General features: G+C 48.1%; 1 pseudogene; it reads left to right on the top strand.

Annotated features, from left to right (window-relative positions):
* LOC126504100 (actin-related protein 2/3 complex subunit 1B-like) overlaps nt 1-14,986 on the top strand; it is a 95,016-nt pseudogene extending 80,030 nt beyond the window's left edge.
* Nucleotides 14,987-23,873: the final 8,887 nt, after the last annotated feature.

The raw sequence follows: 23,873 nt of genomic DNA, 5'->3' as shown, positions 1-23,873 counted from the left end.
TGGGACATTTAGAAGATCAGTTTCCAGATGTGTAAGTGAACATGGGTATGACTCAGGTTGGTCACGTGGGGCCTCTTCAATACTAATGCTGAGGAGAAATGGGGAATACAGGAAGCATTGTCCAGGGGTCCAGGAGCCCAGGAGAGGAAGCAGCACTTTGGGAGCGGTATATATATATATATATATATTTATTAAAGAACCATCTTCAGGTGGCCTCATTGACCAGAGAAGATTAGAGCTGGCACGTGCCCTGCCTTCCAAGTCCAGCTCCCCATCAGCCCTTATTGCAGCCACATGAGTTATTGACCCCAGAGAAGATGCCTAAACTGCATCAGTGTTCCTGGTGAGAGCGGACGGAATGACAAGAAGTTACCTGAAGATAACCCTGACTGACTTGAGGCAGCAGTGGCCGCTGAGACAACTGTTGACAACTGTTCCCAACCCTGGGCTTCTCACCCACTCAGACCTGGCTTCTGAATCCAGGGTCACTATCAGCCAATCACATCCCCGTGGGCAGGCTTCCTACACTGTGACCCATCACTCAAAGCTGTAGGTGGGAATGACGTAATCCCTCTCTGACGTGACAAGGAGGTCGCTGAGGTAGGTGAGGTGTTCAGCAGTAGACCCAGTCCTGGGGCAATTGTCCTTTCAGCTGGTGAAGGTCGGCTGCAGCGCCAGGACAGATAAGTAGAGCTGTTGTTTGTGCCTGCGCCACTGCTGCTACCATTGTCATTGGTCCTTTTTATTTGTCTCTCATGTTGTGAGCACAAGGTGCTTCTTAAAAAATAGGGGCTCAAAATGATGCGCCCACATGAGTCACAAGACTGGAGGAGCTACCGAAGGAAAACCAAATACCCAGGAGAACAGCGAGGCGGATGTATGGGGACCTAGCAGTTCATTGTGCCTGCTAGAGCCCTGTATTTGGCTCTGTGTGATCCTGACCCATGCTGCTTTCTCTTTCCTGGGGCCTGGAAGCTTCTTCCTTTACTCCCAGCTGACCTATGATTTGTCCCCATTCCTGGGTCTTCTCTTTCTGGGATCTTCTGTGTCCCAGAAGCCTCGGGTCTCTCTTATCTCCCGGATGTTGGAGTCTCCCAGCCCATGCCACCTGATGGATTGTACCAGTTCACATGGGGTGAATGAGCCTTCACTGGAAATATGTTTGAGGCCCTAGAACACAAAAGGTGAGGGGCAGAGGAGTTGGAGTAGGGTATGTGGGCTCACACATCTTCAGGGACAGGAAATGCCACTTACACAAGAAAATCCACCACTCCACCCTATAGACACGTTCTCTAGGGCTGTCAGGGAGAAAATGACTTGGCAGATGCGGAGTCAAAGGTCAAAGGGCCTCCCTCTGGAAGCCTCCATGTTTTAGCTGAAGTTAAGAACAGAGTCCCTGTAGCTGAGGCTATGTGATCTACTGACCTGACTGAGGTTTCCCCTCCAACCTGCCTCTCCAAGGCATGGACTCCATCTAACAAACACAACCAAAGACAGACAGCAGGGTCAACATTTCGTTCCTTTGCTCTGGAATATTACTAATACAGGTTTTTGAGCTGTGAGATCCCATTAGCTCTCCTCTGACCCTGGGGCTTTCAATTTTCCATTGAATTCATTCTAACCATTTATTGGCCATGCCTGAGGCTCTGAGCTCGGCACTGAAAATAGTGACTCGCCTCAGGAAGACTCTTGCTGTACCAGGCACAAGTCTGCAAGGCTGTGGGAATGTCTGGGCTGGTGAGTGAGGAAAGAGGCCGGATCCCTTGTGCAGAGGTCCTGAATATGGATGTACTACTGCTTGGGAGAGCCACAGGAAGGAGGTGAGGTCTGATGTTTGCCTGAGAAAGGTCTGCAGGCAGAGGCAGCCCCGCAGGTGCAGGCCGAGGGGGTGTGGCAGGCGGTGAGTGAAAGCCATTGGCCCAGACTGCAAAGGACGTGGTTTCACACTAGAACCTGAAGGCTCAGGGTCTAGAGGGCATTTGGTCACTTGTAGTCTATGCAAATGTGTAATAGACAGAAAGTTTTAAAGAAGAGAGTCTGTGTTTCATCGGGTCCTCAATGTGACCAGAACCATCACTAATGAGACAGACCACAGGAAACTCAAAAAGGACATTTCTTTACAGTATTGGTTTTTATATTTGGAGAATTTTCAAGCACACGAAAACAAGATAAGTAACAAATAAGACGGCTCAGCACCCACCTCAACAATGGCCGACTGCGGCCTGTCTGCTCTCCTCCCCGGATCAACTTGTTGAGCCCACGTATCATAATTTCAACAGTAAAATCTCACTATATTTATGAATTTAAGAAATGACAATGGCTAAAATTCACAACTACTGCAGTCTTCTAAAGTCGTTTAGTAAAATTGTCTTGGTGCCAACCAGGATCCAGTTAGAGTTCCATTTCCCTAATGTGCCTGCGCTTCCTAAAAACAGTTCAGTTCTGGTTCAGGTTTCATATAAAGCTCTAGTATTGCTTAAAAACAACAACATCTTTTCAACCACTTAAAGCCCTTTAAACCACTCTCTCCTTCCCTTTCTCTTTCTCCTCTCCCTCCCCCTCTCCTTCTTTAGTCTACCTCTTTCCTCCTCCCTCACTTCTCCCCTCCTCCTCTTCACTTTCTCTTCCTCTCTAACCCTCTCCCTTTCCTTCATTCTCATTACATGGCCCACTTCCTGTCTCTGTCCCTAACTCTTCCTCTCCTCAGTGTGTGTGTGTGTGTGTGTGTGTGTGTGTGTAGAAAACCTGGCCATATGTCAAGCAGAGTTTCCCACAGTCTGAGTTTTATGACGTGATCACCCATGAAGTCATTTAACATGACTCTAGCCCTGCATTTCCTGTGAGTTTTGGGAGTTTGACCTACCCATGCCATCAGATTTGAAGTTGATTTCTTGTTTGTTTAACTAACTCACGAGATTCATAACGCTCTGTCTTTCTTTGTTGCCATCTAACAACAGCTTGGAAGGGATTGGGCATTTGAGAAGGGTCTGTGCTGTGATAGAGGGAGAAGGCCAATGAGGAGGCACCAGCTATGTCCACTAGAGCCCTGTGGATCACCCTGTGTGAACCAGGGTGTGGCTGTCACAGGCACCTGTAAAGCCCCCCTGGAGATACCGGTACTCCTGTCTTTCTACAGCTTGTTTTTGTGACCTGGAAGAGAACTTGACCTGAAGGAGCTAAATACAGCAAAACACTTTCCCTATTTGCCCTTTCTGCATCTACCCAAAGCTTTGCTGGGAGCGCTGGGTTTGCAGTGTGCTGTCCCTCCTCAGAAACAGAAAGTCTCCAGGACCTTGGAGGTGGGATGGAAAAGTCTACCACACAAAGAGAGCTCCCCTGCCCTGTGTGGCTCCATTTACTTTCTAAAGGTGAAGAACACAGCAGCTCCTAATGGCAAACGCCTAAGCAGTGAAAAAGCCCCAGACGGCAAAGTCTCATCCTCTCCAAAGAAAATTAAGTCAGTGTTTGAAAGGGTTTAAAATGTCTGTGATGCCTAAAATACTCCCCCTTATCTCTTTGCCCATCAGCCGGTCTCTGATTTCTCTTGAAATTTCATAGAGGGGAGGGAGGGAGGGAGGAAAGGGACAGAGGTATATTACAATTCTTTTCAGAATGAGCGCACATAAAAGCATCCGGTAATACAATTTTCGAATGTCTGAGCAGGCTTATTTTCTTACAGTATTGAGTCATAAAACTGACATTAATTTTAGAAAACATTTTGATTTTAGGGTATAATAAAATTCTATTTGATGCTGTGAAATATCCTAAAGTATGTTTTTAAAGGAAATAATGCACTTTGGATAACTATCAAGGAGCTTAGCTATTGAGAATAAACTATAAAATACAAATAAGAACATATTTTGAAATTTGGTACAGCATCTTAGAGCTGTGCTATAACAACAAGGTTCACTGAACTGTGCAGGCCTGGATGGGCATTCCTATCGCTCGGCACGCCCTGCAGCTATACCTACGCAAACCAACACTGATGACTGACTGCTTGGAGGAAGGGGATTGTATGAACAGCCAGGCTGATGTGGTTTAGAGAGCAGGGTCTGCCGGCTCTGTGCGGAGATCAAGAGCCTGTGGAGCGGTGGGCAGGAAAGGGAGACTTTGATTTGAGGTCTATGAAGCAAGCCTTTGGTTTGACTACAGCCTCCTGCCTGGATGACCTTGGGTGAGCTGCAGAAGGAAGGACTTTTGATATGCCACAGTGCTTTCTGGGAGCAAATGATATCGGGATACTGGGCATCTCCTGGATGTCTGGAAAGGGCTGTCTAAGGCTCCAGTACTCTCCTGTCCTCTGTTTAATTTTGTTTTAGGAGAAACTTATCATTTAGAAAAGTCACAGATGCCAGTTTCTGGGGGCTTAGATTGGTCATTCATTTCGGGGAGGGGGATGGTCCAGAGATAATATCCACAGAAATGTGTCTCTTTTTTGACAGTCTGGCTTGATTAGGAGAAGACAGACATCATCTGAACTTTGTTCAAACTTTGAGGTAAGCTAAGATGTCAAGAGGCTTGAGGAATTCATAGGAGTTGCAAAATGTATTATGGCACCTTGGAAATGGTGTTCCTACCCACGTGGGATGCTATTGACAAAATATGGAACTCTCTAGAAGATTGGCATTGCTCATCCCTATCACCACAGTCTATTTTTATGCAAAGAACATTTTTTGTTTGATTTTTGGCTTTTTAGAGACATGCTCTCACTATGTCAACTTAACTGTGTTCACCTTAAACTCCTGGTCCCCCTGCCTCAGCCTCCCAAGTGTTAGAATTACAAGTATATGTTACCATGTTTGGTTTTACCAAACCTTTAAGTAGGCAGTTGTCATTCCCATTTTACAGATGAGACTGGACAACAGCAACATCCATAGAATGTGACAAGGCTGATGAGTGACAGCTCAGGCTGACCCCACAAGGCTGGACATGCTAGACTTATGCAGTGGACAGATAGCCCTTCAACTTGTAACTAGATGCAGGCAGGCTAAGAAGACAAAGGCTCCGTCTAGATAGAGCTGTAAGAAGCCATGCCCGTCTATTCTCTCTGTGTGTGTGTGTGTGTGTGTGTGTGTGTTTGAAACAGGGTTTCTCTGTGTAAAAGTCCTAGCTTTCCTGGAATTAGCTCTGTAGACCAGGCTTGATATGGGAATTAATATAGTTTCTGTGTAATTATTTTGGGTCTGAGTGGCCGGGAACGAACGAGCGACCCCCACCTACACAGGCTGGCCGCTGCCTCTGCCTCCTGAATGCTGGGATTAAAGGTGTGCGCCACCACTGCCTGGCTATCTCTTATTGACCTAATAGTTTGTGAGTACGGGTGCCTATGTCTGTGTGGTGCGGGAGAATTGTCTGTATTCTGTCAATCATGTTTTAAATAAATGCTGATTGGCCAGGCAGGAAGTATAGGTGGGAAAAACCAAACAGGAAGTAGAAATAATGCAATGAGAACAGGAGAATTTTGGGAAGGAGGAAGTTGATTCCTCCCACTCCTGCCCAGACCACCGAAGCTGCAGGATGTCCATCTGCCCTACTGGAAAAAGGTACTGAGCCACACGGCTAACATAGATAAGAAAAACGGGTTAATCAAGATGTGAGAGTTAGCCAGTGAGAGGCTAGAGCTAATGGGCCAATCAGCTTGTAATTTATGGAGACCTATGTGTGATTTTCTTTGGGACTAAACAGTTGTGGGGTACTGGGCAGGACAGAAACCCCAAAAAGCAGCCCCCCTCCGTGTTCCATCTGTGCATTACACATCACATTATTAAAAAGTGCCTATGAAATCTAACAAGATGTAATGAAATGAGTACCCAAGCACTTCCCAGCCAGTTTTCAAACAGAATGTTCGCAGTTAACTTCTCTTGTAAGGTTCTCCTAGTGGACCTCCCATTTCTCCACTCAGCAGTGCTTGAGTTTTCTGTTAGTCGTTCCCCTGCCTTTTTCCCTTGGCCTCTAAACAACACTGGCAAAGCGTTCCAGTTTTCTGGATGAGAAATCTATACACAAGGAGTGCTCTGTTGTAGAATGTTATTTTAGCCAGGCAAAGATGTGTTCCATTTGTTTATGCTGCAGCACGTTACCTTAACCGTGTAAAGGTGTGCTGCTTTTGTTTATGCTGCGTTTCTTTCAATTACGGAAGCCTGTTTTACCTTGCCTGCCTAAGGCACCTGGTTGATTGAGCTAATAAAGGGTTGAATGGCCAGCAGCTGGGCAGAGAAAGCATAGGTGTGCCGGCAGGCAGAGAGAATAAATAGGGGGAGAAATCTAGGCTGGAGAGGAAGAATGAGAAGAACATGAAGGAGGAAAGAATGAGAGACCCGCCCTGCGCAAGAAGCCAAGCAGATGCCAGCCACACGGACACAGAGAAGCAGTGGAAGTAAGATTTACAGACGTGAGAAAGGTAATAAGCCCCGAGGCAAAAGGTAGATAAAGAGAAACAGGTTAATTTAAGTTAAAAGAGCTACACTAAAGCTGAATATTCAAAACTTAGAATAAGCCTCTGTGTCTGGGAACGGTTGGTGGCCTAAAAGTAGAATCCTGGTCCAGAACTTCGTGGTTTTCCGTCTTCGGATCAATAGGAGTGACAGGGATTCGAGGTGTTAGTCACGGACTCATAAAGGTTAAAAGGATTTAAATATCGTTAGGCTAGAGACGTGAGTGGAAGAGTCATCCCCGTGCTCAGGCAGACGTCAGTCCTGGCACTCTTTCATGCTGACCTGTCTTGGTTCTAGCCAAAGGGTTTGTTGTGAAAAATCTGGCCGTTCCTCTTAGACTAACTCATTACTCCTCCGAAAGTTCACATAGCATTGTTCAACTTTCTAAATTTTTCTTGTCGTTGTTGTTGTTGTCGATCTGAGCGTATTACTTTGGTTCTAGTTGGCATGGCTTCCAGGAGGCATCTTGTAAACTGCTTGAGGATGGGGCCTTAGCCTGTTTCTATAGGACTTTCCCTTTCTATCCCTCACAGGGCTACCTCAACCTTGAGCATATAGTAGTTAGTACTTCATTAGAACCAACTGGTTGACAGGTTTGCTAAGGTCAAAGCCAAGTCTAACTGGGTGTCATTGGTGACTTGGAAGTCAGTGATCAACTGCTCTAGCAAGAGGCAGTGGGGCCCAATAGAGAAGCCCCTAGGGTGCTACCAGTACTCAGTGTTGCTTTTGTCTCCTTTTGTTTGAGAGAGGGTCTCATTCTACAGCACAGGATGTCCTGAACTTACAGTGTAGCCCAACCTCAAATTCATGGCAATCCTCCTGTCTCAGCCTCCTGGAATTACAGGTGTGAGCCATCACTCTGGGCTCATAATCCTTATTCTGAAACCATTTGCTGTGATTTACTTGACTCTTTATCTCTAAGTGTTCCAAATTTTCCCTTTTGGTACTAAAGAAAACCACATCAAAAAGCCCACAAACCAGCATGGGGACATGGAAGGACACTGCCAATTGGATGGACGCAAGGCATGAACGTGGCTGATTCTGACATCAGCCTGCCACAGGGAAGGAACTGATGTTCGCATCTGGTACATGTCAGGGACTGTGCTAGGTACCTTCCTTCTTTAACCTTTATGCTCACTCTGAAACATCAGCTCCCCTATTCACAGATGAGGAAGGGTCTGTCAGAGATGCTTGCATTCTCACCCAGCTGGTTTTATCAGGTAGGCATTCAAAACCTGTGAGGTTGCTGAGCTACACAGAGCTAGCGCCCCTGAGAGTCATAGAGACCCATCAGTGAGAACTCAACAGAGGAGCAGACAGGAGTTCATCTGAAGATTGACCAGATGCCCCCCGCTCCTTGCCTAAGATAGCAAGCACAGTTTCGGGGGCGGGGGACCTCGGTTATTAGTCATGATATTCCTGTGTACCCCTGTCTCTCTCTTCCTTACGACTGAGGATGAGGAGAGAGGAGAGGAAGGGGAAGCCGTGTGTTCTATGATACCAATGTGCTGATGGTATGAAGATCCTTTTCCATTGTCAATCTCTATTTACCCGAGAGCTCACAGGCCCCTAGAACAGTTTCTGACCACCCTGCAAGGGCTTGCTGAAAGACGTAGCGCTGGAAGGGTCACACTGAATGCGGAGAGCTTGCTGGTATGGTACAAACTGCAGTGCTCATGTGTTTTTGTCTGGCCACACAATCACTTGGGAGAAAAGTATCTGAGCAGAATTCTGGCTCTAAGGAGGGGAGGAGGTCGGGCCAGCCCATCAGAACTCCTGCCATTCCGGAAATAAAGGCTCCTGCCTCCAAGGCTGTGAGAAGTTGCATGGATGGAGCCAAGTCAAAGGCTAATTATTGTCCAGAAAAACAAAAGCGCCGTTTTCAGGTTCTGTTAAAAGGGACTCAGATGGGAGGAGGTGGAGGCCCAGATTACATCGTCAGTACTCAGAGCAATGGGAACAGTCTACATTTCAAATGCCAGGACAAAGTTCTGGTCTTCTGGCTTCCGGTTGGCATCCTGAGGCCTGCCATGGTCTGAGGACCAACATGTCCATCTGGGTAATTCTCAGTGACCTGTGTACAGTCTGGTGACCCAGTGTCCACACCCAGCTGGGAACAAGGATCAGGCACAGCACAGGGAAAGCTTGTTCTGCCGGAACCGTGCTGGCTGACTTGGGGGCAGGCTGTTGCAGTGGGAGTTTCCGACTTCACCTCAACCTACCCTCAGCTTGGTCACAACCTCAGTGCCTGCTTTATCCCTGGATGAAAAGGGACTGTTGTCTCACCTGGAGTTAGGGTGCCCGCGTGTTTACTCTTCTTTGTAGGGGATATTTCTGGACCTTTCTTCTCTCTCCCAAAGACCCGGGGCAAACCTCCAGAGTCCAGAAGGACCCTGGACCCTGCTTTCTATCTGGCTCCTTCCCACGTGATGAGGAACTTTGAATTCTTTCCTTATTTGTTTCAGAAGGCACTTTTAGTTGGCCTCCCGTCCCATGATCGATTGGTCAGCTGCCACTAACAATGTTCTGGGTACATGTAGCTCCCTGTCGACTTGCTGTTGAATCAGGACCTGGCCTGGCACATCATGTGTGTTGGTCACTTGGAGATCAAGAAGGTGAAGAGGAGAGGTAGGGCTGTCAGTGAGAGGATGTGGTAGAAGGGGATGAGGAGGTTTGCTTAGCGGAGAAGGAGGTGTAGGGGATGAATGAGGAGAGGCGTGTTTATGTGGAAAATGAGGAAAACTGGGGGCGGGGTGGGCAATCAGCCAGGATATGGCCAGGGAATAGACCTAACAGGACAGGAAAAAGGTACATAACTACCGTGTGCCGGGTACCACAGCAGGGCCTTTATATACTTCTTCATATAATCCTTACAACACTCAGAAACCAGTTCTTACCATTACCCATATTCTTTGGTAAGAGGACTGAATTTTCAGAAAGTTTACCTGGCTTGTCCAATGTCATTCAGCTATGAGATAGCAGCACAGATCCGGAGGATCCAACCCTCCCTAAGGGCGAACTAGGGGTTAAACATTGTTGGATGAAAGTTTGCTGGAGAAAAATGTTAATTTATGTTAAGTTTTTACCGCAACTCCCTCTCCCCCTTTTAAATGGATGAAGCTTTTAGGCAAAAGCATTTTAGCTGCTTGATTGACAGCTGTCAGACCTTTGCTCCAGGACTGTTCATGATGGCAGAGCTCCAGGCAGAGATGGCAGCCAGATTGGAACTGCCAGTGCTGGCTGCATAGTTCCCAAGTCTGGAGAGAGTGGGCATTCTATCACTGCCTCTTCTGAGGTGCTCTCTGGGGAGGTAAAAACTTCAAGCTCACCACCACCATTTTCAAAGAGCTTGCTGTCTTCATAAGAGCCCCCTCTGTTTTAAACACCCCATGACTTGATCCAGGAGGTTGCGGTTTAGCGCGGGACTCCAGGAAGAGGCTGGGATCTAACACAAGATCTTTGCCTCCTCTCCAACCATAGCTTTAGGCCACTTCAGATACCCTGACACAGTTCTGGGAGACTTCACTTTGACCATGACAGCTTCAGGTGACCCTCGAGTGACTGTCTCCTGTCACTCCAGGTGAGCCCTCCGCCCCAGCTGCCCCACCTCGCTGTAACCATCCTCTATCTGGGCAGGCAAGAGCACTGACCTACACCAAGGGGGAAGAAGAGAGCTCCACTCCTCAAATGCTGTTGGAAGTGGCGGAGAGTGGCGGCTGGACACGGAAATGACTGCTCTACCAGACTTTCCGGTCGTTGCCTCCTGGTTTCAGGGGCTGCACTGCTGCTTTTTTAACCTGCATGCAGGCTGGGGCCGGGCTCAGCAGGTTGAGATTTCCTCATGCTGTTAGAACGGTCACCATCGTTATCAGCATACAGGGATGAGCAGAGTGCCCACATTTTCCAAACCTAAGGCTAGAGGGAAGCCCTCTTGAAAGTTGCTCTTCATCAAGAACTTACGTAGTTAGTCTGCAGACCCACCAGCAGCCCATAATCTAACCTGTGGACACATCTGGTGAAGGTCACTCGTCATGCAGAGGCCACCAGAGCTAAGCTATTGAGTTGAGATCTGGCCCATGACCAGCTATAATCACCATCTATGTTCAGGGTTTTGCTAATGCTTTGTGAATTTAAGAGTGTAACGGATCTATCTGGAGGAATGGCTTCTAACTATGTATGTGTTCCCCGCCATCTCTATCAGATTCCTCAAGGAATGGGTTCCAAGAAATTAGAATTCTCCAGGGACCTCTCCCTGGGAGAGAAGATGGCTGATGTCCTGGGGGGCATCTAGAGGAGGAACTTGCCACCTAAAGAAAAGAATGGTTTCTCACGTGACCTTGTAGGAGAGACTTGGAACTGAGGCAATGGTGGGCCGAGGACCACTCCTTGCTGCACTGAGGCAGTGGTGGGCTGAGGACCACTCCTTGCTGAACTGCTTAGTTATGTATTATTGTTGCGTTCTATTTAAACCCCACCCTCATGTCAGGGTCCCAAAGATTGGGGGCATCACTTGATCCTTTTGTCCTTCTGCCAATGGCCATATTGAATAAATCTCCATTTTCTGCTCTTCACTGTTAATGTGGCATTTTCCAATTGGCTTATTGCATATGGGTGGCTGAACCTGGCTTGTCGGGGGCACGGATTTTGAGTCCTGATTCTGGTAAGAAGAAGGTAGATAGTGATGGGGACTCTGCCTCCATCTAGATAGTGTTTTATTACATGAAATGAGAGTTGTCACAAACATGTATATCGAGATCTAGAGGATTCATTGTTGTAAATTTCGTCGTCATCAAGGGAGCCCAGGTTGCTTGGGTGGGATAAGTGGGCAGTTACCTTCAAACCTTGGCGACAAAGGTGGGGCTTTCAGAGGCTAAAGGTGGGTCTCTGGGGGCTGCAGTCACTGGAACTTTCCGTTTCCCAGGAAGAATGGAGGCTCCTCTACACCCTTTTACACACCCCAAGACTAAATGGCCTGAGGGAAGAGTTATGAATTTAGCCAGTAATTTAAAAGCCTCTGCTTAGTCACCCCTAAGCTCCGTCTTATTTACTAAGACTCCCATGTTCAGCCCTTCCTGGCAATTAAGCTTCTAAAGACCGAACGGTCACAGAGCCGAGCCATCTCCGGATTCCCTGCCTTCCCTCCTGTAGGTTGGCAGCTTCCAGGGTGGAGTCTGGTAAGATGCCACCTCTCCCTTTGCCACCTGCACCCCATAGGCTGGCTGACCTTCATTGCAGCTGTGCTTCAAGATGAGCATTTCAGCCAGTGCTTCCTAATAACTAGTTCCGGGGATGGTGAGTTCCTGTCCTTGTTCGCACGCCCCACTTCAAGCCATCTGCACACACTACAGGGCACTGGCACCCCTGTTCAGACGCTCCAAGTCCTCTGACATCTCACTGTTTACACCAGCCATGCCCTCAGAGAGCATCCCAGGTCTCCTGTCTCTTTAAACAGAGGCGAGGGACCGATTGGCAGCAATACAGACTTAATCAGTCTTACTGACTTCTCATGGTCTTCCTCATTCACATCTTTTAGTGACTGTTCTAGGCGCTCCTTTTGAGGTCCTAGTCCCGCTCGTGTCTAAGAGTCATCTTTAGATTATGGACTTTATTTTCTGCCACTTTCCTGGCACCCGGAGCAGTGCATGGCAGGCTCTCAGTAAGCATATGTCGAAGAATGAGCAGTTGTGGACAAGTCCCATGATGCTGCCACAATCCGTAAAGCCCCTCCTTAATCAAGTCCAAGGGTTATTATCGCCTCATTCTGGGAAGTGTTTTATTTCACCTGCCCCTTCACTTTGGAAGCAGGAGTCTTATTTTCCCAAGTTATTTAGGGGAACTTCCGGTATAGATTTGAATTGTAATGTTATCCAATGACGCTTTCGCTACAGGGTTTCTAAGGACGATAGCAAACTTGTCCGGAACTGGACCTAATTTATGGGGTGAGACTTTTACACAGTCTACTATAAACTGGACATGATTATACATCATGAGCTGCAAATACACAGTGGGATTCTGATATTAATTGCCAATCCCTCCTCACCAAGAACTGGTGAAAATCCTTAGCCTATGTGGTTAGGGAACTGTCTCATCAGCATCTGGTTAGGATTCATCACCTGTGTGACCCTGGTGATCGCATCCCACCTTGTAAGCTGCTCCTGACCTACACGGGCCATCACAGGGATGTTCGTTTCCTTATACTGAGAGTTTTCTCCAAGGGACTGCAAAGGCTTCTTTGGTTTTAATTCAGATTTTAAATTCAAAAGAAGGAAATGGAGTGATTTGGACAAAGAGGCACAGAATATCTGAGATAGAAGAGGTGTGAAGGACCATTGAGTCCAACAATTCACAGTTCTCTGTCTTAGGCGCCTGTACCAAATGATGCTGGACCCTTTGCCAGGAGGGCCGAGATCATTTGTTGATGTTGGCCATAAGCAAGGGGTGAGGTCTTTGTGGCAAATACCACAGATTTCTCATTGCAGAAGGCAGGGATGCCCAATGGGTCAGAAGTAAGAAGGATTCAAGGGCCAGGGGTGGGAAGGACTTCAGTTAAAAATAGCCCTGGACTTTAGGGAAATGGGAAGCTGAAAGACAGTGCCAATATCAACTGATACTCAAAACACTTGCAAAATGACAAGGTTGGGAGCAGACTGAAAAACAAGAGTGTCTGGCCACAGACAAGCAACCCGGGGCAAAGAGGGTCTGAGTCCAAACAATGGTGAGATGTCCAGCTGATTTCCATTCCTGTGAGCATCACTGGGAGTGACAGGGACAGGAAAGGGACACATGTCCCTACCTCCAAGAAGTGTACTGAAATTACAGGACTCTTGCTCTTTAGGCATCTGCAAAACCCCTCCCACTTGGGCAGGAAAGATGTTGCCTTTTCATCCTCATTGGTTCTGAGGACACAAAAAGCACAAATTAAAGAAAACTTATACTTGGAGATAGTTTGGGGTATCTACTGTCCAGAGTCGGTGGCCTGGACTCCCCGAGGAGACCACAGCTTCCTGGTGGTGCCCATCTCTGGATATGCCCAGAACAAGCACCATACACTGGTGCCATTTGCCCCAAAAACCACGAGGTGCACATCTACGAGAAGAGTTGGTGCCAATTAGGACAATGTTCAGAGCCTAAGGGGCATAGCGGGCAGGTGACAGGCATTGACTGGACCCCTGAGAGTAACTGTGTTGTGACCTGCTTCACAGACCGCAATGCCTTTGTGTGGATGCTGAAGGGTCCCACGTGGACACCCACGCTGGTCATCCTGTGGATCAACCGAGCCACTTGCTGTGTGCGCTGGGACCCAGTGAGAACAAGTTGGCGGTGGGCAGTGGTCCTTGCGTCATCTCCATCCTTTATTTGAGCAGGAGGATGACAGGTGGGTGTGCAAGCAGATCAAGAAACCCATCCGCTCCACTGTCCTCAGCCTTGACTGGCAACCCAATAACGTGCTCCTGCCTGTAGGCTCCTGTGACTTCAAGTGAAGGATCTTCTCTGCCCAATCAAGGAGGTAGAACAGCAGCCAGCCGCCATAGCATGGGGCTCTAAGATGCCCTTCTGGGAGCTGGAGTCCAGCTGCTATACCATGAGGCTCTAAGATGCCCTTCAGGGAGCAGCAGCCAGCCCCTATACCATGGGGCTCTAAGATGCCCTTCGGGGAGCTGGAGTCCAACAGCACTTGTGACTGGGTGCGTGGCGTCTGCTCCTTGGCAAGTGGGAGCCGCGTGACTTGGGTCAGGCCCAACAGCAGGGTGTGCCTGGTAGACACTGGCAAGAAGACGGCTGTCTCAACCCTGGCCTCTGAAACCTTGCCACTCCTGGCCATCGCCTTCATCACAGAAAGTATTCTAGTCATGGTGTTTCACTTGTATTTTAATAACTAAAACTTGCCTGAGGATCAGAGAGTAAACAGTCCCACTGGTCAGCCTTACAGACCAGGCAGTGGTTACACACACCTTTAATCCAGTATCCACGCTAGCTGCCATAGAAACCAGGCAGTGCATGCCTTTAATCCCAGTGGTACACATCTTTAATCCCAGTCCTAGAGAGGAACATAAGATGGGAGGAGACAGCTCTCACACACAGTCTCATTCTGAGATTCCTGGAGGCGGGATCGCCATTTTCAGACTGAGATTGAGGTAAGAGCCAGGGGCTGACTGCTTTGTTTTCCCATCTTCAGGTTAGATCCCAATTTCTCACTCTGTTTTCATTAATCATGTATCAGAGTGGCAGCGGGCCCTAGCTGTTTACCCGGACTGCTTACCTATGATAGTGGTGCAGGGATGTTGAGCCTTGGTGGTCAGCTGAATATGCCCAAGCAGAGTTCCCAGTGTGGCCTAACAGCCTGTGAGAATTCCCAGGATCTTGACAAGAAGGCCAGCTCCAAGGGTGCTGCAGTCACAGGCATCTGCCTAGACTCACTGCATGTGAACAACAACAGTCAGTTTCGGTGCTGGGGGGTGGAGGGGAAGTGCTTGAAGTTGTGTGCTGCAGGCATGGACATCCGGGATGTAAAGAGCCTGTATTCAGCCTTGAAAGACCTGAAGATCAAATGAGCTCCCAGGAATGCTGCCCTCCCTCCCCTCTGGGGAAGAAGGAAGGGACTAGGAGGCTGAGGGCTGCTTTGCTGAATGTTTCTAGGGGGCCAGTGCTGGGCTGCTCCCCAAGGAGGGAAGGAGGAGGCTGGGGAGTTTTCCTGTCTAAGGAACCTGTGCTTTTTAAAGATATGTTTTCACTTACTTCTTAAAAAAAAAAAATAAAGCCTTCCCCCCCCCCCAAAAAAAGGAAATTTGTTATTTAAAGAACAGGAAAGAGCACCATGGTAACATAAATACACAATTATGTATATACTGTGGATAGTTACAAAATAAATGATTGTCTATTAATCAAATAATCCAAACAGTATAAAAAAAAGTCACACAACTTGTAAATTGCCCAAACCTCTGGATTTTGATGCCAGAAGTAAAACATAAAATTTCTGCTGTTAAGATTTCAGATCTAAACTTTCTAATTTTCAGGGCTGTTTAGGTCAGTGAAGGCTCTGTTTTCGGTGGACTGTTGGGCTCTCCTCTAAGGTCACAGTTGTGGGGACTGGAAGGGCTTAGAACAACATGGGTATGCTTGTTATGAGGCAAGAAAAGTACAATAATAGAAACACAGGCCGTCCAAGGCTAGACCACACCAGTGTTTCATGGAAAAGCCTCATCTCTTCCTCCCCAGAGGAAGGACGGTGAGTGCTCTCCCCTATACATGGGTAAGGCCTTCTCTAGGAACACCTATTAGGCATCACATTATTAATAACTCTTGTGCTCAAGAGCTGTAACAAGGGAGAGTTTTTTTGTTAGTTTTATTCCATCATTTATTTTTGTTTATTGTGGCAATATTAGCAAAGAGATACATAAACATAAAGGAAATGACATTTGCAATTCTGCGTTGGATAGATAACATTTTGTGTTTTCAGACATTTTATTATGCAGACAGACATGTCAGCACATTTTAAAAATAACACTGGGAACATACTCTATTGGTTGAGAATGTTTATGAGCATGGTCTTGCATGGGCCAGCACCATCCTGCCCCGTCAGGGCTGTCTTCTTTCTCTTCCGGCAGACCAGAACGCAGTATAATCCAACCGAGTGAGTTCCTCTGCCTAATCTGTAAAAAGGAGTTGGAGGGAGAAACAAGGTGATTTGTAACCCACCTAGCTCCTGCAGAGGCCGACCCTTGGCTGCCATGTGAAGGGCATTGTGCGTTTGTTCTAGAATGAGGGAAGGGCAGAATGGCTCACTGAACCCCTGGCCTTGCCAAATGGTATGTGGAAAGGCAAATGTCTAGTGGTCCTTCCTACCTGAGGCATTTGAGCTGGAGCATTCCCCATCTCTGGGGGAAGGAGGGTTGACAGCCAGGCTACAGCCGATGCCCAGCGCAGGGATGAAGAGCTGGAAGTGGGGGTTCCAAGGCTGTCTGACCCCGCTGTATCAGGAACTGGAGAGACGAAGAAAGCAGGACTGGCTCCCTCCCGTGGGCCCCTTCTGTCCCTGGGTAGCTGCCGAAAGTGGAGAGTAGGGTGTCCAGCTGGCGACCTGAGCCACTCAGAGGCCATCACTCTGGTGGCTCCCATAACAGTCTTACAAGCCTGGTGGCTTGAACTCATTCCCTCCCTCCCTCCCTCCCTCCCTCCCTCCCTCCCTCCTACCTACCTTTCTGCCTTGTTTCTTCTTCTTCCCTCCGTTCTTATCAGAACAGCAGTCATACCACTGTATTGGAATCCACTTCATGACCATCTAAACTCGGTCATACATATAAAGTTTATGTCTTCCGAGGAAACAAAGCCATTTTCACGGGTACCAAAGGTTAAAATGTCAGCATTGGGGGCACAATCAACTCTAACAGGACCAGTAAGGGGTAACTAAACATGACAGACCGAACATGCTCCACATGGCTCTGGAACACTCGGTTGATTTTTTTCCCCCTTTGGTTTGGTTTGGATTTTAGGCAAGGTCTCACTCTGCATCCTATGCTCACCTGGTTTAGTGCTGGGATTTTCAGGTGTGCACTACCATGCCCAGCTAAGGAAAAAAATCTGTGGGAGCTGCAGGTGGTGGTGGTTATGGTTGTGGTTAAGGGGCTATGGCAGCTACAGCTTTGTAAAAGCAACTTCTGTGGGCCTCAGTTTTCCAATGTGATAACTGAGTTAAAACAGGGACTTTCAAGGCATTGACCTTGATACTCTTGCTGGGTGAGAGTCATTCTGATGACATTAGCTGACCTCAGAAAACAATTATTTCCTATGGCTTCTGTGATGGATCAGATTCCCCGCTCCCCTACCTCCTTCTCTCCCCTCTCTCCCTCTATGAACTCTCCTTATACACAATTAAAGCTTACTGGCCAGTAGTCCACAAAAATCTGATATTCATAAGCTAAAATTAGTGTCCCCCAAGTTTGTTATTCTACACAATGCTCTACACAGGATGGGTGTTCTGCCATCTAGCTGGCGCGTCAGCCGCTGTTTTGAGCTGCTGTGGTCTTGGTTGCTGTTAGTCATGCTTTTTATTTATAAAGTATTATTGGTTCTGTGTCCTCATTATCCATTTAGCTTGACGAGGGTTGCCGGTTTGTCATAGAGTATTTACTTCAGGAGAAAAATTGACCTAGAAAAGTGTTCAATATTTAAGCACTACATGTAATTGAATAGCAGTAGAATATTTGACCTCTTGTGTGCCCCGGTGACTAAAAGAGATGTGTACACAAACCTCTTGTGGTTTGTTTATGGGGGGTAGCCACCAGCCCCAGTTTGCCAACATGTGGAGCCTCCGGAGCTAAAATTGGGAAAATCCTGGGCAAATTGCCACACTTGGTAACCCTGTTTTATAGGGATTCTTCCTTGATGCTCACATCTGTGGAGATGATCTAATTTAGTATAAAACCAAATTCAGCATAATAAAGCAGTAGGGTTGTTTCTGAGACCAGAGCAGGTTCTCTAACACAGACAGGGAGTAAGAGAAACTGCACGTTCAACAAGCTTAAAGCAATAGTTTCGTTTTGTTCCTTTGCAATTCTCACAAACTCTGGCTCACTGACACTCTATAGTATGTGCACGTGTGTGTGTGTGTGTGTGTGTGTGTGTGTGTGTGTGTGTGTGTGTGTGTAGGGTGCTGGTGTTCTTTGACCCCCTCCACGTAGGTATAGTTGAAAGCGTCAGGCATGGTTGTGTAAGCCTATAACACCAGCCTTGCGGGATGAGACAGGCAGATCCCAGGAGCTTTGACTACCAACTTTGCCAGAAAAGTGAGCATGGAACTTAGTGAGACAGCTTGTCTCAAGGCCATAAGGTAGAGATTGGTAGAGAAGGATATCTCTATCTGGATCCAGCCCCCACCAGTGTGTGAATGGACACACACACACACACACACCCTGCTGCTAACTCCATGTTGGTCTAGCTCACTACTCTAAGTAGAGGGGCGTGTGAGAATGGGCCTCACAAAGCGCCTGGGGTGGTCCTTACAGACAGCAGGCTGAAGGACAGGCGCCTCTCCCTACCGCATGTTCAAGGGTGGTATCGCTAAGGAGCAACTTCCCTGGCTCCACAGGCACCAAGGGATGGAGGGCAGCTGTGCAGCTGATGCATATGCGCAGCGCAGAGTGTCAGCGCTTGAACTGGGAGTCTTTTCCTTCTGCTTGAGCTTGGTCCTCAGAGCAATGCACAGAGTATGGTCAGCCTTGCTCTGTAGGCTCGGGACTCAGCTGGAATCCAGGACCAGCTGCTGTGACCGCACTCACCTCAAGCTCTGGCCTCTCTACCACTGCTGTGGTCCCATGGAGCCCAGGATTGTATTCACCCAAGCAGAAATGTCATTTGAAACTGAGAAAGAGACAGGAGCCTTAAATAGCCCAAACAAACAAGAGGTTGACAATTTAAAATAAAACCACCACGAGTTCAGTTTGGAATAGAAACACCTGACAGACCCATGCTTAGAATCCATTGCCCCCAATTTCTCCCAAGTCCCAGGCCATACCAAGCCTACTGTCCAGGCTGCACTTAGGGCAGAGGGTGCTTGGCACCATGACAAGCAGCAGAGCCACCGGTGAAAGGTGGCCTTTCCCCACCTCCTCCTCCTAACTCACGATACCTATTCTAATGCAACAACGTTTCTGCGCTCTTGGAGTTATCCTGAACTGTGGATAGGTGATCTCCAGCGGCCTGAGTCCTACTCAGCCAAAAGAGAGAACTCTTTCTGTCCCTGGGCAGGGGACAGACACACATTCCAGACATTGTTACCATCGGGACTGCCATTTTTTTAACTGCTAATCCCACTTACGTGAAATTAATTTACTTTGCTATTATAACCCACTGAGTCTCCCGCCCCAATGGACTTTTATAATTCATGCCCAGCTGCTCCATTATTGCTCCTGTTCCCTGTGCCAAAGGGCAGAGGCCGAAGCTGAGTCTCAGGGTGACTCACGTTAGGAGGCTGCCCTGTGCCGCAGAGGGCTATTCTCATTGTGGACCATAAAAACAATGTTTTCTTCGCTCCTAAAACCCAGCTTCCCCTCAAGCCCTCCCATTCCAAGGAAATCTTTGTCTTCTTTTTCACCTTCTTCCCAACTCCAAATATGGGCTGCCCCAGTTTCTACAGAGCACAGATGGCTCTCTGGCTTCCCCAGTAGAAATTTTCTGTCTGCCCTGGTCCTGGATGAGGTGCAGATGGCCACAAGGTACCAATGTGGATTCTTACTCTAGAGGTCTGGGTGACCCTTACGGGAATCACTTGTAAGGTATTGAGCACTGAGCACCTGGCCAAGCAGACAGTGAGGGTGACAGGCAGATGTCAGCTCTAACCTCCTGGTGACAGGTTCCCGTTCCTAACCCACTTCTGACTCCGGGTAACTCACTGAGATTTCTGGGGAAGAGCTGGGGGCGGCAGGGCAGGGGATGCTGGTCTCTGCCACTGGGCCTTTGCCAACGGTGTGAATGGATCACTTAGACCAGCCAAGGGCTGGCTGTCCTCCAACTTGCGGCAACCTGCCTCCCGCCCTGTTGATTGCTGAATGAACCCCCCTCCCTTTCAATCCTGCTCGGGCTCTCAGGAGCTTGGATTTCCTGCCTGGCTATGTCCCATCATCTCTCTTCATAGCCCTTTTTTTCTAGGCCATGGCATGCCATGAATGCTCTGCCCGATGCCAACGTCCAGCTTTTGCCACACGATCCCAGCAAAACTTGAATGCCGTCCTTTACACTCAGCAAATCTATTCTACCCCTGTCCTCTACTGTAAGAAAGGTTTCAGCCAGATGTGGTGGTGCACTTGGGAGGCAGAGGCAAGCAGCTCTCTGAGCTCAAAGCCAGACAGAGCTACATAGAGAGACATTGTCAGCTAGGCAGTGGTGGCACACACCTTTAATCCCAGCACTTGGGAGGCAGAGGCAGGCGGATCTCTGAGTTTGAGGACAGCCTGGCTGCTGAGTGAGTTCCAGGACAGTCAGGACTGTTACATAGAGAAATCCTGTCTCAAAAAACTGAAAAGGAAAAGAGACACACTGTCTTGGGGTGGGGGTGGGATTGGAGAAAAGAAGGAAAAAAGAAGGAAAAGAAATGCTTCCTGGCCTGTGAGCTCATGGTAGTCAACCCAAGCCCCTCCCATGAGTGTCCAGCTGGTTCGTTTCACAATGGAGCCGTCTGGGATCTTTACACGTGGGCTCTCTGTTGTCCCTACTGTACTGTGACCACTGCTCCACATTTGTGAACCACCTTGCACAGAAAGTGGGTCAGCTGTTATGGAATATGGTGACCATGTAGCCAGTTGGCTCTACTTGGGACGAAGTGTATCTCTTTGTTTAGAACATGACTTTTGATTCCAGAAAAAGCTCAGTTTGTCTCACCTGGGTCAACAACTGGCCGTATATTTGCTGTCGCCGAGCTGATGCTCAGCTGCACAAAGCTGGCTTACTGTTCAGGGACCTTGGCTTATTGTGGACCCAGCTTGTCACATGATCAGTGACAAGAGCAGCAGCTACCATTATTAGCTTGTGATTCTGTAGGGGGTTGGTGCCTCTGTAGGAGTGAGTCCCCTGAAAGCAAATGAATGAAGATATTAGTTTTAGGAAGAATGCTGGTTGAGTTTTCAAAATCCAACAAGGTCTGATATCTGTGGTGGAGAAGTCAGGCCAGTCGCCACCCCATTTCTCCTGGCCTCTCCCAGCCTGCAGGCAGATGTACCACAGCTCTTTCTCCAGGAGCTGCAGAGCCTTGCCCCAGGGTGTGTGTAGAGCGTTTGTGCCAGACTGGGAAAAGCAGAGCTCGCTCCTGACCTTGAATGTGTCGCAGCCCCTGAGGAAGGTAGTTCCAATTACAGCCACAGAGTTGGAGGAGCCTTTCCAAGGCACATTGATTTATTGGACCAGAAATATAGTACAGCAGTCGCTCGGACTTCTGCCTCTGGCGAGCTGCCCAGCCTGCTTCCTTCTTTCCTGTCCTGTTGTATTGATCTGCATGAGTCGCTGTGGTTTATTGTAGAGGTATGCGTGAGTGCGTGCATGTGCGTGTATTTGTGTGTGTGTGTGTGTGTGTGTGTGTGTGTGTGCGTGTGCATGTGCATGCATCCGTGTGTGTATGTGGTCAAGGTCCCAGTGTAGAGGCTGTTAAGTTGGTACTTCTCCCATGGAGACAGGCCCTGTGCCTTCAGTGGAGGGGATTCTTTTCTGTTTCAAATGTCGGCTTTCATTTCATTCTTTTCCTCTAGGTGAGCCTAGTATGTTCCCATATGCTTCTCCCTCTTTCTGGTCCATTTATGAGCACAGTAACTTGTCATCTTGTAAAGAATGAAGGAAACTTTCTTTGTTGTGTGCCTGTGTGGGGCAAAAGGTCATCCTCTCCATCAGGTACAGAGGAGCAGAGAGTTGTCTGGGCAAGACTTGCCAGAGGCCCAGGGGCAGTGGATTCTCCGGTGGTCTCAGCGGTGGCCTAATCCAGGATGCACCCTCCTGGAGGGCAGGTGGCCAGCCACCAAGAGGGTCCAGATCATAGAGTAATTGTGGAATCTAGAGGCACAATTTCAGTTCCTACTATGAGCCCTACTTTGCTTCTGTCATGTTCATGACGGTGGGTCTTCTCCCTGGTGGTAGCTCCATGTCTCAATAGCAGGTTACTACCTCCTTAGTGGTGTTAGACAACACACTTTTGTTCTCACACAGTCCCAACTGTTTAAGGACTGTTTAAGCCGGGCTGAGATCAGCCGGGCTCTCTGTGTAGAGCATCCAGCCTGAACCCCAGACACTGGTGGACTGCGCCCCTCCCGTCGGCAGGGTGCTGGGGATGTCCACAGTCCCGCTGGCAGCATCAGAGGATCTGAGGCGCACGATTGAGCCCTTCTGTCACCTGGAGGCTGGCAGGAGCTATTTGTCACTTGGGGTTTTGCAGTGTAGCCCGCTTCTTCCTCAGAGAGAGCCAGAAATCCAGAGAGTTCTGTAGATGTGTGTTGTCACCTTATGTGACCCAATTGCCTATGTCTGTATTCGCTTGGATCCTGTGGCTTAGCAGCAATTCACAGGCTGAATTTATAGCCAAGGGGAGGGGATAACACGATACGGGGTCTAAGCAGGGATCATGGGTAGGGACCCTGAGGGCCTGCCTATCATGTCTGTCTTTTCCCTTCTCCTTCATCCTCCCTTCTGCATCTAGACTCCAACTTATGATTTTGCTGGGAAATGAGAGCTTTGAAACCAGGACGCTCATAAGTGATGGCACTTACATTTCAGGTACCAAGTTGGTTTTAAACTTTTTTTATGCTAGTATAATATGTACACAGAAGCTACAGCACCCTAAATGTGCAGCGAACTAGTCTTTAGGGAGCAGAACACATCTTTGTTACTGTACCACAGCTATCACCCTGCATCCTGAGGGCTTCCACCCATGCCCAAGGCCCAAAACCATTGAAGATGAATCCTAAAGACAGCTTTCTATTTTTACTTATTTTATTTTTAAAGATTTATTTATTTATTATATATACAGTATTCTCAGTACTCTGCATGTATGCCTGCAGGCCAGAAGAGGGCACCAGATCTCATTACAGATGGTTCTGAGCTACCATGTAGTCGCTGGGAATTGAACTCAGGACTTCTGGAAGAGCAGGCATTGCTCTTAACCTCTAAACCATCTCTCCAGTGCCCAAGACAGCTTTCTCTAACTTGATTTTACTCATTCCACAAATGGGATCCTGTGGCATAAAGTATTTGTGTCTGGCTTCTGAGACTCACCATAGTACTACTGTGTGTGGATCTAGAGTGCTCATTCTACAGTGTTCACACTGTATTTCAGCACATGCGTGTATACAGCACATGCGTGTATACAGCACATGTGTGTATACAGCACAACCACTCTGTAGTTGATGGCTGTCTGTCTGGATGGCTCAGTTTCCAGTTTAGAGGTGCTATACACAGTGCTACACGCTAGTACAGGTTGAGTACCCTAATCAGAAAATCTAATGTCCCAAATGTTTGGGATAAAACCCCACAATCTGAAGGGCTGGTGGTGCTCGCAAAGGTTCAGGGTTTCCGTATCCCACCAGGGATGCTCACCCACAACAGTCTATGCCAGTGTTCTTAAATCCAGAAAACTGAAAACACTTTGTTCTGGTGTAAGTCTCCCAAGGGGTACCTGCCTGTGTGTCTGGTGTGGATGTGAGTACGTGAACACGTTTCTATTGGTTCTCTACCTAGAAATGAACCCGCTGGGTCAGAGGGCTGTGTGGACATATCTGGAAAGCTACATGAGCTATGACCCTTGCAGCTCCTTGGCAAGGAAAGTATCTTTTTCCTATTTATATACAATAACATTTGAGCCACCTACATTTCTCTGCCGGCTCTGAACAATCAAAGATAATCTTCTTTTATTATTTCATCTGGAGAATTGTTTTGGAAGATCCCTGCATCCTGAGCAGATGCCCTTTG

Source organism: Alexandromys fortis, unplaced genomic scaffold (assembly GCF_014885135.2).
Source record: "Alexandromys fortis isolate MF-2015 unplaced genomic scaffold, M_Fortis_MF-2015_v1.1 scaffold_16, whole genome shotgun sequence".
Classification (NCBI taxonomy): domain Eukaryota; kingdom Metazoa; phylum Chordata; class Mammalia; order Rodentia; family Cricetidae; genus Alexandromys; species Alexandromys fortis.
The sequence above is the reverse complement of the archived record's forward strand: the minus strand, read 5'-3'. Positions and strand labels throughout refer to the sequence as shown.